Genomic DNA, 16,447 nt, shown 5'->3' on the forward strand with positions numbered 1-16,447 from the left:
TGCTACGGTGGCCCGACGAATTATGTTTGTTTCTCCGCGTCGGAGGGGATGGGCTCGAGACCTGGTACCCCCGCCCCGTCTTCACCTTGTTTTCAGTTGCGCTGAAATAGAGCTTTCGGTCGGTCGGATGTTATAGCGCGCCGGCGAAGTTTCCTAACCTTGCGAGAACACGTGTTTTCCTGTTTTTCGGATTCACTCCAGCAGAACGAATATTTTACGGTCTTCTCTCACAGCTAATGTCAATTTATCAATCGTAAACTTTCTACAAGCTTACGCAAGTTACTTCATTCGCTAGCCATGTATTTCTCCTCGTACAGTAAATTTAATCGCTCTACAAATTAGTCCATTTTTCCATTTGAAAGTGATCTTTTCTCTACCCGAGCAGTTTTCTCTCACCTTGTGTTTACTATTGTTTCCGCAGTGTTAAAATAGAAAACATGTCGTCCATGTCATTGATTAATTATTTATCTATTTTTGGTGGTCACAAGAGATGATTCATCTAGGTACATGATTGTGGTTTGATTTCGGGTCTGAAAAGCTACTTGCAAGTATTTAAGGAGTTTCTATAAACATGATTTAGTGTGCTCTGGCGAGTGAAAAAAATCAGTTAATTTGGAGTGATAGCCTTGCTATTTTTGTTTTCGGTTTATTTGATAGGTAGTGGTGGTCTCCAATTTGTTTTACAAAAAACATACGCATTTTGGAATATGGTTTCATAATCGGAATAACTCTATTTACTCGGATTTTCGAAAATTAGGTAAGTTTTTCTACTTATCTTTACCGCTGGACTCCGTATTCCACCCATACAGCGATGAGGACAGAGTTAGCCTAAACGGACTCAAGCTTTACAGGGAGTCCGGAGAGGGAGAGTCTTCTCCTGACAATTGTAAAAAATCGCGGCCTCTCAGGAGCATTTGATTTTGAGCTATATTCTCACCGAAAAATGGATCCAATTCCAATTTCCTTCCAATATGAAAATATCTCTTAGGTTACTGTCATTTACTTACCCACTTTAGCATAATCCTGCAAACTTCTTGGACGTACGGACCAAGTAGGTATGGATTTTCTTGGAGAATCAGACCTCTTACCCCCCCCCCCCCCCCCCTTAACAATATCCGCCTTTGAATTGATAGAGCTTCTAATTTTTTGCTTAGGACTTGACATATTCGCCGAATATTCTTTACACAGCAAGGAATAAGCGGGAAAGTCTCCAGGAAATGAGTTTGAAAATTTTCCCATCCCCAAGATATAGTTTGGTCGGAATTTTTCACTCACGATCGACTTTTAAAAACGGTAAAAGTTTATTTAAAATTTTGAACAATCAATTGAAAGCGTGAGTTTTTAATGACATGCTCAAAATTTTATGAGAGGGAGTCTGTAACGTCACAAACCAAGGTATATACGAGTTCCTGTAGTATCATCGTAGATGTATACAGGGCTGAATTTAGGGGCTGGCCACATGGGCCCCGGCCCAAGGCGGCAAGTTTAAAGGGGCGACAAATTTTGCATTTTTTTTTTTAATGTAGGTATAAAAAAATCGGATTCAGAAAAAAAAAAAAACAATTACAAACAAGAAAAGACGACAAAATCTCTCATTTCCTGAGAGTATAGTAATTTCTAATTTTGCCGTCTTTCGGTGATACAAGAAAGGCTTTAATTAGTTGAGTTAAGAGAGAAACCAAACACCTAATTTGGCCTTGAACGGCGCGGCGCAGAGAGCGATAATGACGAGGACTTGAGATGAAAAGGAGAAGCCCTCGGCGCGGCGGTCAGCATGTAACGCATATTAGCGCCTACAAGACTGCATGAATACTTCACGCATTGCGTCAAACACTGTGCGGTCAGAAGCGGTCGACGGGAAACGCATAGCGCCTACAAGACTGCATGGATACTTCACGCATTGCGCCAAATACAGTGCGGCCAGCGCGGCGCGGCGGAAGTTAAAATTATTAAACCACATTTATGTTTGTTCTTTCATCATTTTTCGCTCATTACTTAGAAATGGAAGGCCTTGTCCACACAGAGATAGGTTTACGGAACTTGACTGTCGCGCAAAGGTCCGTGAACTTTTGCTAGTATTGTTTACAGGGCTTTTGCAAAGAATGTGTCCAACTCGAATAAACGTTTTTTATGCACCCCTCCACCTCCGGCACGTTCACTTGATGGTTTTTATTGAAGTTTCAAATCGAATGAGAAGGGGGCGGCAAAATACAGGCAGCCCATGGGCAGCAAGTATAGGTAAATCCGTCCCTATATAAATCATTTATATCTAAATTGATGAGGGAATCAGTCTGAAAATTACGTCATGTTATTTTTTTTAAAGGAGAACAAATTATTGACATCATTCCTTGAAGTTTTTTCAGAATTTTCTCCGCACGGATTAGAAAAGTCACGGCAGTTTTAAAGAATTGCCGTTGAGTAGTTTTCCGAGTAAAAAATTAATTTATTACAGGAAGTCTACGACATTGCAAACCGAGTTATGTGATTGCCGACTTACAATGTCCATTTGTAGTAATTATATTTATTTTAATAACTGTTCATTAATTACAAGTTGGGAAAAAAGACATCCTGGCTTTAATACCCCCATAAAAATTATTCTCTTGTGCTGCCGCTCGAGGTAGCTCAGCCCGGAGGTTTGATTTGCTTCCACTGAATGAGAGAAGTCGAAAATATGGTTCGTAATATTACAGCAGCATGAAATGCAATCTCTGTGCAAACGTGACTTCTTCTTCTATGACTAAGCAGTAAAATTCAGGCGATCGGGCACCGCTGAAATGTCTTATTTCTTTCTCTTGCGAGATACTCTTTCAACTGTTTTCAAGTTTTCAGATAAACATCGCATTCAAAGAGGACATGAAAATGGCAAGCGTTGATTTTTCAAGTTTTAGACCCCCATATTATTGAAAAAATATTACCTTTGAGTATTTTCTGAACAGCATCTGAAGCAAAAAAATCCAGCTTCTGTCTACTCGCGAATTTGTATTAAATAATTCTTACTCGTAAAAAATACCTCCAAATTTTAAATTAAAACTATGTATATTTTACAAAATTCTTGGAAAAAATGAATCATTACACTTAGTTCAGTTCTAATAATTACTGAAAACTTTTAGTTATCTGAAATAAGTCACGTATGATTGTATTCTATCATAAATCAACCAGTCGGAAAAATCATCTTCGGTCACGTCAAAACTATTTTTTGTTTAAATTAAATGAAATAAGTAATCAAATTAATTCAGTGCGAAACAGCTTCCGCAATTTTCCGGTTAAAGAACTTATAGGTAAATCCGGTCGTAAACAAAGAGAACTCTAAATAAAATTATATAAGGTTGAAATAGCTTTGACTGTCTATGATACATCAATCCAATTAATTTTTAACCGTAAGTCTATATGTACATATAGAATATCTAATAATTCAATTATTTTCACATTTTTGCTGCGCTTGAAGTGGTTAATGCAATTTAATTAAGTGCACCTGATTTTACTTTTTGGCAGGGAGGGTACAAAGAGACGCACGAGGCTGCGAGTTAAGCCAGTGGGCTGTACCATATTCTAAAATTGTGTTGGTTTTGAATGCATCGATACAGGCGGTCCTCCATGGGTGCAAGAGAGTACCATTACATATTCCCAACAGTTGAAAATTGAGGGCTTAAACTATAGGCTTTTTTTAAAATCTTCCTGAGTAAAATTCGACACAGTGAATCACAGAGCATTTACTCACAATTTAATATTTCCTGCCTTACAAAAGTGGTAGAAAACCTAGTGGCTTTTTTATTTATATTTGATAAAAATCAATATGATACGCCACGTCAGTTCCAAGGGAAATGTATCATAGTAGGGAACTTAATGGAGCATTTGACATTGCACGCGATCTACATGCATTCTGCTTTACAAGATTACCCTTAAAAGTTTACGCACAGAAAATGATTAACGTAATCGAAAGTTCGGCAATTGAATTCCAAAGAAAATGCAAGGATTAAATGATAAAGCTATTGTATGACGTAATGATTTCCATTTGACTAGAGTCAGTGCCTCACTCTGCCGTGCTAAGAAAGAACGCCATATGAGCCCTCAGGCGTTGCCAAGTTGCCTTTGATGAAATTCGAATTTCCTACTGGGAATGTTATGAATATTTTTTTTCCAATTTTTTAGGCAACATTGTTTGCAGTTTAATCTAAAATATCTGAAAATTTCTAAGAAAAATATGCAAAACTTCCATCCAACAACCACATTTTATAGGGAGAAATTTGGGAACTCTCGAATGTTCATACGGCGCTCTTCCTTAGCACGGCAGCGACTAATAAGACGTTGATTTTCCAGCGTTTTAATTCATATTTTGTCCAAATTTGTCAAGGGGGGAGGGGGAGGTTGGAGCCTCACCGAGGACCTTCAAAGCACGAGGTTCTATAACCGTAAATTCGCATCAAATCAATGAGTCATGCCTGCCCGGAGAGAGTAGAACGGTGAATTAATCAAATACGAATAGGGAACTGCCTTCTGGCCAAATCTGTGGCTTGTGCGTTCGAGGCTGCTCAAATTCGATCCGCAAACGTTTTCGGTTTCTCAATCGTAAAACTAACCGCCTCTCGACTCTGTCATATACGTGAATCGTAAATATTTAAGTTGATTCCTCGAAAGAGACTGTCGGAGTCGGATGAAACACGACCTGGCCTCATTAATTCGGTCTCACTTCGGTATCCAGTGTAGTGAAGGGAAATCCAATGCCTTAAGTATTTTTCGAGTTTAAGTCAATAATCATGGTCTCATAAATCTGTTCTTACGATTCGCTTCTAAATTTTTCAATTTTCTATAAATTTTACTTACTACCTTTGACATTTTCTTATGTATCCATCCACCAGGGTGTCACAAGTCCGGAATTTCCGGAAAGTCCGGAAATAGTACGGGTTTATTAAAGGCGGTCCAGAAATACTAAAAAAGTGCGGACATTCCGCAAGGAGGTCCGGAATTTTCTGTTAATTTGTTGTCATTTTTGTCGCATATTGAGTGAGAAATTTAAATTGTTGAAATTTTTCGAATTTCGTCAATTGGAGGTACTGAAAAAGTACTGCATTTTTACCGTTGAGGAGGCACTGAAAATCTTGGGAATGTACCGAAAAAGTTCTGTAAAAGTACTGATTTTTGGCCAGCCTGTTTTAGTAGACACCCTGAATCTACAGAACATACAGTATGTCAAGGATTATCGGCTCACACTGTGGTACTACCTCAATTTGTTGTATAATATGGAGATTTCCTATTAATCTTGGTAGTATCGCAACTCAAGTTGGGGTAGCACCACAACATTCGGATTAGTAGCCTAATGTATTGGGGTACTACCACAGTCAATTGGAAGTGTCCGAGTTGGGTTATTCATTGACGAAAATTCTGCCCGTCAACGAAGAACAATAATAAAGTGTAATCAAGAACTTAGTATATTCACAAGTCATCAGTGGCGAGGTGTTAATGATCGATCATCGATATCCTCCCATTTGAAGCGGTGGTGAAGAATCGATTATTAAGGTATTCGTTGCAAACACCTTATGTCTATCAATCCTTTTCCGTAGGTTTGAAGGACAGATCAATCGATATATCGCAAAGGACGCCACCGCATTGATCTCGAATTAGTATTCATTAGAGTTATCTCCACACGAACTCATCAAATAATCCTGTGGATAGAGTCAATTGGAGAGGTCGGACAAAATTTGGAATTTTTAAACGCTTATATTTCTATTTATCCAAAACTTTGAGGTTCTAAAAGTGGTTCCATTGGTTTCCTCGTAAAAGTTTCTCTTACCGTAGCCCCCTTGAAATGTAGAATGTGAGGAAATAAACGCCAAAATATGCAGTTTTAGTCAAACATTTCATGTCCGACCCTCTAATTGACTCGATCCACTGAGCGACGTAGGGATAATGTCGAAAGGAAATCAATCAGTCGCCTCAAAAATCAAGACCCGCAGAAATGTAAATTTATCCGACAGTTTTTATCCTCAGCGAAGAAGTTACGGAGAAGAATGAGAATACAAATAAAACGTCGTAAGCAACGTAGTTTCATGTTGATCAGCTGTCCATACTTATCAGCTATTTTAACCCACCTCTCGCATGCTTTCAAACAAGCAATGAGTTCTGAAGCCCTGTGTCCACTCGTCAAAATGGAAGCTCAAAGCGAATCGATAAATACGACCTGTTCGCGATTGTTGATCAAAAAAGGGTCGCGCCGCTCTATTTTGAGCTGCAACACTCATCAATCGCATCAAGTCCCGACTTTGAGCCATTTATCGTTGAAATCGATTCACTTTGAGCTTCCATTTTGACGCCATTTTGACGATTGGAGACAGCGCTTGAGTGAAGGTACTCAATGGAAATCAATCAAACGCCACGAAAATCAAGCCCCGAAAAAAAAGGGAAATCTAATCCAGGGAAGAAAAGGGATGAAGGGGTGAGGCACTCGCGGGTGTATCCACAGGGAATCGGAGGTTGACCCGCGAAAGCCGTAACTATTTTACAACTTAACGAAGTTGAGGACGAGTGAACGCGGGCGAGTAGCGGGTAAAAACGTCGTGAGATTGAAATGAACATGCAGTTTAAACGTCTGCCGTTAGTTGCACGTCTCATCCGCGGAGCGAGGCTCCTCCTAAGTATTCTGACAAGATCACCCCCAACTCGGAGCTAGACTCCTAATTCAACTTTAACGTGCCTGCGCGAGAGCCAACAGTGACAAAGTCGCATTAAGTTTGAGTGTTCCGCCAACTTCTTCACTTCCAAGTGCGACTCGCTTCTCCCGGCTCCAGGTCTGTCTTTGGCCCCGAGTACGAGCACTCGAGGAGTACACGTGCAATCATTACGTGTGGAGTTGTTGCGGAGGCGGGAATGGAAGGAGTCACTTGCAACGAGGGTTTCAACATGCCGTCCTCAGCTCAGAGGAGAGGTGGTGTGGTTTACGCATTAGCGAAGAAGCTTGCATGCTTACCACAGGATTGTCGACAATTAATGTAAGCTTAACTGTGAGAGCAAGGAGAGCATGTAAGTGCAAAAATGAAGTTTTGAGAAGCGGGCCCATAAGCATCCACTGGAAAAAGTCGCTTGGGTCTGGAGCCCAGGCTCTTAAAAACATTGACAAGAAAAAATACTCTTGATTCAATCGGACTTTTTGCGGGAGTCAAAAGGAAATCCGCCTAAATCAAGAGGCTCGGATCTTCGATTCAAGTAAAGATCTGACTGAATCAAGAGTATTTTTTCTTGTCAATATTTTTGAGAGTCTGGACTCTAGATCCAAGCGACTTTTTATTCCAGTGTCTGACCGGGAAATTTTATTGAAAAAAGCCTCCGTTCTTTCTCAAATTATCACTAATCGTCCCAGAGACTCCTGGAAATCGTTTGGATGATAAAAATCGACTGATTTTATTTCCAAATTTGAAACCGAATTAACCTTGGTAGCTTTTTTCGTGAGCTTGAGAGCAAATTTCAAACAAAACCGTATCACATCCATATTTCCCTCGAAATTTTAGTTAGAATGAAGCTATAAAATTCACATAGAATGCATAGAGCCGTGATGTAAGTGAGAGAGCTGGCGCCACTTTTAAGCATTTTCTCGGTCCCGAATTCCGAGACTCCTGTGTGACGCCGGGTCACTTTGTCGATACCTATTCGATTGTTCTCGCGATACACGGGTACCCGGCCATCCGATGTAAACAAAGAAGATAGGAATTACCACGTATTACGCACCGCCATTTTGGATCGAAAAAGTGATCGAAGCTCGGCGCACACCGGGCTTCGGGACTCGTCGAGCAGAACATGGCGCCAGCTCTCCCATTTACATTACGACTGTATGTACTCTATGAAAATTTCAAGTCACCTAATGAAGGATCTGCAATTTGCATCATGGCTTGACAGAGCTCTGCACCGGCACGCATAACTTCAGGACGGTATTTAGAGCCGGCAGATACGGTCACATTATTGCGATATGCGAGCAGAACCATAAAACAAACACAGTTGCGTGGAACCGGCAGGAGCTGAGGGGACGGAAGTGCCCGCTGGTCGCCGGGGGTCGGTGAGCAGGAACCGAAGATGCGCAGGTGAATCGTAATGGGCTCGATATGTGAAAAAGAAGGCGCTAGCCACGTGTCCAGACCGACCGTGGCCCACCAACTGGTGCAACGTGCGATCAGCTTGCATCGCACGGGTCATTAAGCCGCCTCCTCGTGGAAATCAGGCGTTTTTCGTTGAGTACCTTAATAGGGAGAAGATAGACAGTTCGAATATTTGGAGGTTCGGTTTGATCAGGTCTTGTAGCTCCAAAAGGTTAGCCAACCTATGAACTCGAATTATCCAGTCGTACTAATTTAAACTGCTAGGTAGGTACACTGATCAAAAATTATATAAATACGTATAAAACTTTGATTTCGCATACATTTTCTCAGTGTCAAAGTCTGAATCCGTAAAACGTTAGTTTACAGTACGATGTCGGCCCTATTGATTAATATTTCAAATGTACAGAATGGCAGCGGCACTTTTCTAGTGGTTTGCGATTTTCACGCTGTCTCCCTTTTGAGCCGTAAGAACTCAATTGTTTAAGAGCTCAAGATTTTCCAATCGAGTAGTCCATCCCTATAAAGGTACTCTAGTTTTTTGGAGGGAATCACGAGGAATGAAGCTCTTGCATGTGTCAGGAACTAGCGATTAAAGTAATGAATTTCGCGAGAAACACGATGATGCCATTAGTTTTCTCGGAGTCGAACTCCAAAACCCAGAAAAACTCTCAGAATTGAGACCGGAAAGGAGGGGACGTCCAGTCAAACTCTCCATGCAAAAATACGGAGCAAATATATGTCCATTAACAGGGTTGCCACATTGTTTGGGGATTCCAAAACTGAAAACACGGCACCCTGTTAAAGTGTTTGCTCCCTATCTTTGCGTGGAGGGTTTGACTTGATATAGATGTGTACTCTCAGGTTAGCGCGGGATATCCCTTCCATTACGTCCTCAATTTTTAAAGGTTTTTTTAAGCTTTAAAGTTTGTTTTACCGAAAATCAATGGGGTCATTGCGTTTCTTGTAAAATTTTACATAAGTATTAGTAATTAAACTGCAAATTCCTGACTTATGCAAAAGCTCCGCACAGACGTATTTGTGGGCCTCAGGCTTTTAATTAAATTTGATAAAGTTGGGTTGATTTCGTGCCTCAAGGTGAAATTTTAAATTGTTTAGGACAACAACAAGAATCGATTTTGGGCCAAAAATTAAGTTTTTAGTTTAAACGCTAAACTTTTTCAAAACGTCAAACAATCATTTACATTAATGAGGGTGTTGTAAACGTTAGTAATGAATTATATTATTTTATAGGTCGCCGCAATACGCCGGTAAATGGACACATTTTTATCAAATTTTCGACTCATTATTCTGTGACTCTGAAATGCATTCTGAAAGACAACTTTTCTCCCATTGGATATTCCTTGCACCAAATCATGAGAAAATAACTCCCCTAAGCTGCAGATTACATAACTTGTATTTCCTTCTCACCTGAAGGATCATTTTGCTCGATTTCTCCACAAATGAAAGATGCGTTTCGAGCAAGTCGACGAAACAAGACTTTACAATTAGTATTATACCACAGCTAATTTCAATTTTAATCCATCAGCCATACGGATCTCTCGTCTTTTTTCAAAGAGACTAGACAAATCATAGTGTTGCTGTTGCAATGAACCGGCGGCTTTCTCATTGCTCGGTCATACCCATCCCCATCTTCATCCGCACGTACGTCCAGCCTGGGGGGCCAAGCCCACCTGTCGCCACGGTTCAAATGCTTGAAAGCTTAAGTGTATAGTATCGGACATCACTAACAACCGAGGCTTGGGGGTGTTACCGCGCACTTGCCGGCCCTTCATTACTCGAAATTTACCTGATGCGGATGAACGCCTTAACCTGGTTTAAAGTGGACGTATTTCTATCAAACAGACCTATGTGCAGGTGAGAAATATGGGGTGCGCTCTAGAAAGCTGCATAAGGAACAATGTAAAAGAGGGCGTGATCCCTTTTGAAGAATTGGAAAAGTGGGATATTACATTCTATCAAACAGACCTATGTGCCAACTGATTGCGGGATTCATGAGCCGCGGGCATGGGATGAGAGCGTTGTGGACAGGGCTCATGTGTTAAAGCGCCCCGACGACGATCTCCTCCTCGCGAGTCGGATCGATCATTGCCGCTGACGTCACTGGCGCTTTATAATTCTCATTCACTCTAACGCAAAGAGAACTAACGAGCACACCCCATATTTCTCACCTCCACGTAGGCCTGTTTGGTAGAAATACGCCAAAGTGACGGTCTCACTTCTTCAGACTAAGCTTGTTCAGCGTTGTCCACGAGGGGCTCGTCGCTGTTTGTAATTTTAGTGTTGCGAGGCTCCGTATACGAGCTCAAGGTAAATCCTTATCAGAAGTTTGAAGAGCCGCGGTGAGTTCTCAGGACGGCAAGTTCAGTGCGAGTTGGCATTAGTCCGTGCGCTTTGTACAAGCAGAAAATCATACAATTTTATTGGAGGGGCGCACTCCCACAAAATACTCTCCCTCAGCGAGAAATCCCTTCTTCCCTCGCCAGCGCTTTGAGGGAGATTGAGTCTCAGTCTCACTTTATGTAGGTACTTCTCGGAATCGCGTTCTTTTCTTCTCTTGCCAAGTGCCCCGCGAACTTCAATTACGCCAACTTTTGTTATGTCTTGATTCGAAGATGTACGTTCAGGGTCTAACTTGTCCTGGGAATTGAATTTTGTAATTCTGTGAGGAAAAATAAAGCTTAATATAGGATTCGGTAGTGCTGTCAACAATTTGCCTAATTTCTGCCATTCGCCCAGCCGGAAATCTCCGACCCTTTCCTTCTTTCAGGCGGGACGGAGAGGGGGGCTTACATTTCACGACCTGAATTTTTTTTTTTCACATCCGTCATTTTCTGCAAATTTCAATAATTTCGTATACATTCATTTCTTCCCTCTCAACGAAAATTTTAGACCATACTCAATCACCACCCTCTCGATAAAAAATTTCCTGATATGCCACTAATATTTAGATTGGGCTCGAATTTAAACATTTAATACGCTGTGGCCTCTATTAACTAGATATTGGATAGCTCGTCGATTTCGTATCCGTTCGTTGCTTTCGTTCTTTGCTATCCTTCGTTGTTTTTGTATTTGTATTCTTTAGGCGAATACAAGTGCACAAGCAGAGGGAGGTTTGCTTTTTTACACTAAATGACACACGTATATACTTATGTATCAAATGAGCAAGAAAAAACACTAAAAAATGTGGCCCGAACTGTATTAACAAGGTGGAAAAATAGTGCTGAGTGCGCTCTATTATGCGAGGAAAGTAAGGCCGAAAAGTTCAAAAGCTTCAATCGGAGTCGGTTTTTTTTTTTTTTTTTTTTTTTTTTTTTTTTTTTTTTTTAAAAAATATGAATACATCAAATAAGTAGCAAGCATTTTGTAAACCATCTTGATCCTGTAATCTTCCTAAAAACAGTGTAACATTTTGCAGCCTAGTTCATGAATTTTCTCAAGTAGAAATTATATAATTGCAATCCAATAATTTCCTCAAATTTTCCTCTACGGTCATCAATTCCAGTCTAGAAAATGACGCTGAAACTTGCATACTTTTTTATGTAGGCTCGTAATCAGTTTTCAGTGACAAGTATCAATTACTTATGCATACACGGACGAACCTTATTTGAAACACTAGCAAATATACCATCCTTATTGAGCCAAATTATTTTACGCAAGACGGAGAAGCCAAAAATCTAGGCTTGTATAAAATTAAACTCTGTTCTTTCATTACAATCATCAATATTATTGAGGGCCGGGGGCCTCTCGAAAAAAGGAACGCTTGGTGCGAAGCTTCGATGGTAGAACGGGTGAAGGTCAACAACTCCACTGTCCACTCCCTCACTCAATGATTCACCATGACGATATTTACAGTTCGACTAATTCAAATTTCTACTTCGCTTCTGAGAAGTGAGGCTCTGTCATTGCAAGGCACCGGAGCCTATATACTTCACTCACAATCCAATTTTTACTTAAAATTGTCTTATCTCAGCAGACATTTGCAGAAAAAATTAGCAGTTTAATTTGTCTCTAGAATTATTTCACCCCCTTCATGGTAGGAATTCGTCTAAAAACTCAGCTCAGTCACTTAGATCAGCCATATGACTCCCTGAACCAAAAATAGGAAGTACATAAGTACAATAGAGAGAACTCTAATTGAAAGCTCTGCAGTGCTAAGGAAGAACGCCGTATGAAAATTCGAGAGTTGCCAAATTTCCCCGGATAAAATGTGCATTTTTAAAAAAAGTTACCTATGAATATTTTGTCTCGAAATTTTCAGGTACTTTAAATCAAAACTACGAACACATTTCTCTTAAAACCTGAATAAAATATTTTTACAAATTCTCCCAAAAACTCGTTATTTGTCAAGGAAAATTTAGCAACATGTGAAGGCTCATACAGCGTCCTTCCTTATCACGACAGTGCAGTGAACAGTTTTATGCGGTTAGACAGTCTTCACAGCGCGTACATTGGTGCATCCTTCTTGCGTAAATAAAATTACATTTCAAAATTGTGTATTGACATTTGGCGATTCAAGCAAATAATAACAAGATTACAAATTTTTCAAAACGCCAGCAAGACAATACATATAAACACAGGGACAAATATGAATACAAATAATAAAATCAAACACATAATTAAAATTGAGCAACATAAAAACAGGTTTTTTCTTTTTCTTAAACAGGTCCGGGTCCCTAAAATTTCCTTCCTTGAGCCGCGCTAGTAGTAATCTTTACTCAGAGTGGGTTCGACAGAGATTTCAGTTCTTTTTTTGTCACTTCATTCTTCTGTTTTTCTTTTTTTTACCTATCTTATCATGTTGGTCCAGGGGCCTGCAAACTTCGAGGCTCGGGTACCGATGGGTCTGCTCAGCAGCTCACTAGGGAACTCTATGTGTGACCACGGTTCGTCACCCCCTCCCCCTCCCTTTGCAATAATGTCCAGGGTGTATACAAGTCCGGAAATAGTACTGATTTTTCAAGGACGGTCCGGAAGTATTGAAAAAGTGCGGACATTTTGCAAGAAAGTCCGGAATTTTTTCATTTTTGTCGCAATTTGAGAGGGAAATTCAAATTTTTGAAATAATTCAAATTTCGTCAGTTGAAGGTATTGAAAAAGAACTTAAGTTTTTGGGAATGTATTGAAAAAGCACTATGAAAGTACTGATTTTTGGCCAGTCTGTTTTAGTAGACATTTGATGTCTTTCAGATTTAATTTCACGTTCCTTGTCTTTGACAGAAATCTCTAAACATGAAGATGGAAACGACGGAAGAGAAAGCATGACAGGGGATTCAAGGGGCTCGGTTGTTAAAGAGGAGCTACCGCGTCTCGCTGAACCAGCCATTCTTTTGCATAATTCCCTCTATTGATGATCAGGTCAGGCGCCTGGCACGGAACCTAGCGCCGCCAACGCAACGGCACACATCCACCTCGACGCGACAGTTCCTCAGAAACGGTTCAAGAGCCAAGGACTCATATTTGGACGGATTACTCGGAAAAGGACGCAAATGACACGGAATGCTAAGGCGGCTTACGCCATTTTTCAAATAAGCCATTCATTTAAATTGCAGATCCTCCAAGCATCCGAATGCGTGTCTATGAGTGTGCTTATGAATAAGCGAGCGCACTTAGCATGTGCTGAGTGCATTCCCTCCCAACTCACCGCGCCAAATCGTCGCTCCGTCTCGTAGCTTAATTTTGAAATGAGCCCTGTTGTATATACAGCCTTACGTTGTCCAGGGCTCACACGGGAAAAGACTCGCGTCGTTATTCCAAGAGAACCGTAGAATCAGTGCTGCCCCCCGCAGAATATTAACTTGCTCTTACGCTGTGCCTTACCCCCGTCCTCTTGTGCCCCTCCTTCAAGTTTTTTCCGATCTTGCCTGCTTGTCCTGTCGATGTCTCCTCGCTTTATCGGATTTTAAAACTTTTCCACCCCGCGAGTCCCGTAAGCTTTGCGGCTGAAAATCGTGACGTCATCCTTGCTGATTTCCTCCGGGAATCGTTCGCGCCAAATGGCCGGAGCTTCGGTCGAAGTTGGCAAAAGTGCAAGAAGCTGTCATGCGGGTTTCGGCGGGAGAAGCGAGTGCGGGTGAACAGTCGGCCGGACGCCCGATTGAGGAGCCCTGGTTTCCTCCCTACGAGGCGAAAATATTGTATTTAACGTGATTGCATCTTATTACTAAGAATAATTTCAACATTCGTCCCCTTTACTGAGTATCAGTAGCAGAAGAAATCTTCCGCGCTACCGAAGTTGCCGCAGCTGCCCAACTGCTATAGCTTTATTTTCCTTTTAGACAAAGCATCGTGAACACTGGATCACAGTTATATTTCATAAAATCTGATCTACAAAAATGATACAAAATTAAAATTTAAGAAGAATAATATAAGAAACTAGGGGCCTGCGGCCGCCATCTACTGAAAGATACAATACGTAAAAAATCGTAGAACAGCCTTGTTCAAGTTATTAGGAGATGAATGGATTCAAAAGCCGACGGGCGCACGCGATCTGATTGCATCGTTATGCACCACTTTTTATGTTTTATTTTTTATCACCGTTTTTAAAAAAGTACACAAAGTTTTTCTGAGGAGTTTCCATGCATTTCCCTGAAGGATCTCAAATGTAAGCATCGAAAATTTCGACGCTACATTTTCGTTCGTTCTGTTTTCTTTTTATTAAACTAAACTTATTTTTACACGCATCAAGTTTCAGAATCACTGCATCGTTTGAACAGCGTCAGAGTTTCTGTATCGTTGCAATTAAGATACATATTTACCCTTTAATTGGGGGTAAAACCGGGCAGGGGTCCGTCAAAACAATTGGCGCGTGGTCGCGGCGATTTTAGCGTCGCGCAAGCCAGGGAAGGGAGCGTGGTGGAGTGTCGAGTCATATTCATAGTGTGCTGAGCCTTCAATCCAGCTAGCGGCAATGTGCCTATACCCATAGTCGAATAGTTATCGCAAATAACTCTCGCATTGCGTTTGGTGCAATGCGGGAAGTATTCATGCAGTCCTGTAGGCGCTAATATGCGTGTCACGCCGACCGCACCGTATGGCGCAATGCGTGAAGTATTCCTGCAGTCTTACAGGCGCTGGTATGAGTTTGACGCCGACCGCACAGTGCTCGGCGCGATTATTCGAACTCGCGATACCATGCCACATCAGCTATTGTCAAATTTATTTGGACAATTTAAGTTTTTGCAAGAGAACGTTCGTGCGGAATTCTTTGAAAATTTTAAGGAATTTGCTTCGGGCTTTGCAGAAAAATCTGTGTAATTTGCCCACGAATCCGCACAACCGTTTTCATGTAAAAAATTAAATTGCCCAATCAAGTTTGTCAATAGCTCGGTTCTTTTCTGCTCAGCGCGGTCCGATTCGTCCGTGAAGAGCGGATTTTTTTTTTCTTGGAGGAGGATAAAAAAGTCCTTCGCTGAACAAGACCAATAAAATTGCTAAGCCTCTGAAAAGACCTTTAGGATTTGTCCATAGTTTACGGCGCACTCCAATCCTACATCCGAAATCCGGGAGGTTTCCGTTCGGCCGAAATGTTTCTCACGTTGCAGAAATCATCGCAGTGACCCAGTAACCATCGGAAGAAGGGAGCAAATGTATGAAACGTGGGGAGTACGACCCTAGCTAGCCGGGCCGGCCGGATCACGTTCTCGCATTATTGAATTCCGCCAGCATGAAGCCAAAGTCCAGATTTTATTGTTTCAAACAATATATCTTCGGCGAATTTAGCGCGCGCACTGTAGAGGCTCCAAACGATTTCCTTGCCCTGCTCTTAAAATTGGACGTCTGAGCGATGTTTTATGTGATGGAAACTTGAACCGCGTGTACATAGAGGGGAGATCGACGCTCAGAAAGGCTGGAAATCAACTTAATTTGCGTTTGATTAACGAACCAAATTGGTTGATTGATTAACTAGTCTTGTTGATCAGACCGCAAAGAATTGAGGATTTGCATGCAAATTTTTTATTGCTTATTCATGTGAAAGTGCTTGAAGAGCTGATTTCTCAATATTCTTTATAATTTTTTTCTGATGTGGGAAATAGATGATATTATATTCAAAAGTGAGAAAATGCACCGCCTAGTGACGTCATCTGGCGGCATTTTCCATTTAAACACATGTATTTTAGCAGATTAGATAATTTTGTCATATCTTCTCCGATAATTGTTCAACTCATGAACCAAGGGTATCCTCGTGTTCAGTTTACTCAATAGTTTCCGTTCAGACACGAAATTCATCAAATTTCAGACACCTGCAAATTCTCTATTACGAGCGAGCCAAAAATTTTACAGTAAAATTCACATCTGGAAATTTTTTGAATATTTTTTGTCAATTTTGCAGAGAATATTAACCGCAA

General features: G+C 40.9%; 1 protein-coding gene across 3 annotated transcripts in view; it reads left to right on the forward strand.

Annotated features, from left to right (window-relative positions):
* Positions 1–51: 51 nt before the first annotated feature.
* LOC109036577 (protein eva-1 homolog C) overlaps positions 52–16,447 on the forward strand; it is a 441,562-nt gene continuing 425,166 nt past the window's right edge. For all 3 annotated transcript variants that reach the window (XM_019050891.2, XM_019050893.2, XM_019050892.2), the window contains exon 1: positions 52–757. The gene's annotated coding sequence lies outside the window, so the exon portion shown is untranslated. The remainder of the gene's footprint in view (positions 758–16,447) is intronic.

The sequence above is a fragment of the Bemisia tabaci genome, chromosome 5 (genome assembly GCF_918797505.1).
Source record: "Bemisia tabaci chromosome 5, PGI_BMITA_v3".
NCBI lineage: Eukaryota > Metazoa > Arthropoda > Insecta > Hemiptera > Aleyrodidae > Bemisia > Bemisia tabaci.